This window comes from Populus euphratica, unplaced genomic scaffold, assembly GCF_000495115.2.
Source record: "Populus euphratica unplaced genomic scaffold, PopEup_1.0 scaffold641.1, whole genome shotgun sequence".
In the NCBI taxonomy this organism is placed as follows: Eukaryota; Viridiplantae; Streptophyta; class Magnoliopsida; order Malpighiales; family Salicaceae; genus Populus; species Populus euphratica.
In genome coordinates this window covers 71,198-71,768 of record NW_011500511.1, presented here as the reverse complement: position 1 = coordinate 71,768, position 571 = coordinate 71,198, and positions in this window count along the sequence as shown.

The window sequence follows — 571 nt, the reverse complement described above, 5'->3', positions numbered from 1 at the left end:
ATTATTATATTATTTATGTTCTTTTGTTAAAGGTAACAACTAACGAAAAAGGATGGTATATAATTTGCAAAAAAAATAAAAATAAATTAATAAATAAAAACATAGATAAGTTTGGTTTTGTAGCATTCCTAACCTAAGCAATTAAGCCTAAAAGGGTGTTTTAAGATCTAATACCCTAAAGTTTACTAATTTGGGAGCTTTTAGCCCAACTTTTGTTACATGGATTGAGAAGAAAAGCTTAAGAAATCAAATATTGCACTATCTATGTATCAGTATCTATAACTCAAGTTATTAAGCTCGAAGAGGTGTCTCAACACCTGATGCCCTAAAACCAACTAGTCTGAGAGTCATTAGCCAAAAGCTTGTTACTTAGGTTAAAGGCTTATTGAGTTAAGTTAGATGTAAATGTATTAAAAAAAAGAGAAAAAAATAATCACAACCCAAGAAAGTTAACCTTAAACATTAGAACAAAAATTTTGTTTTCTTTCAAGAAAAGCCCCATAACTAAATGTTGATATATTGAGCATAAAAGAAAGGTTTATTAATATCTTATTTAAGAGGTATTAAGCAG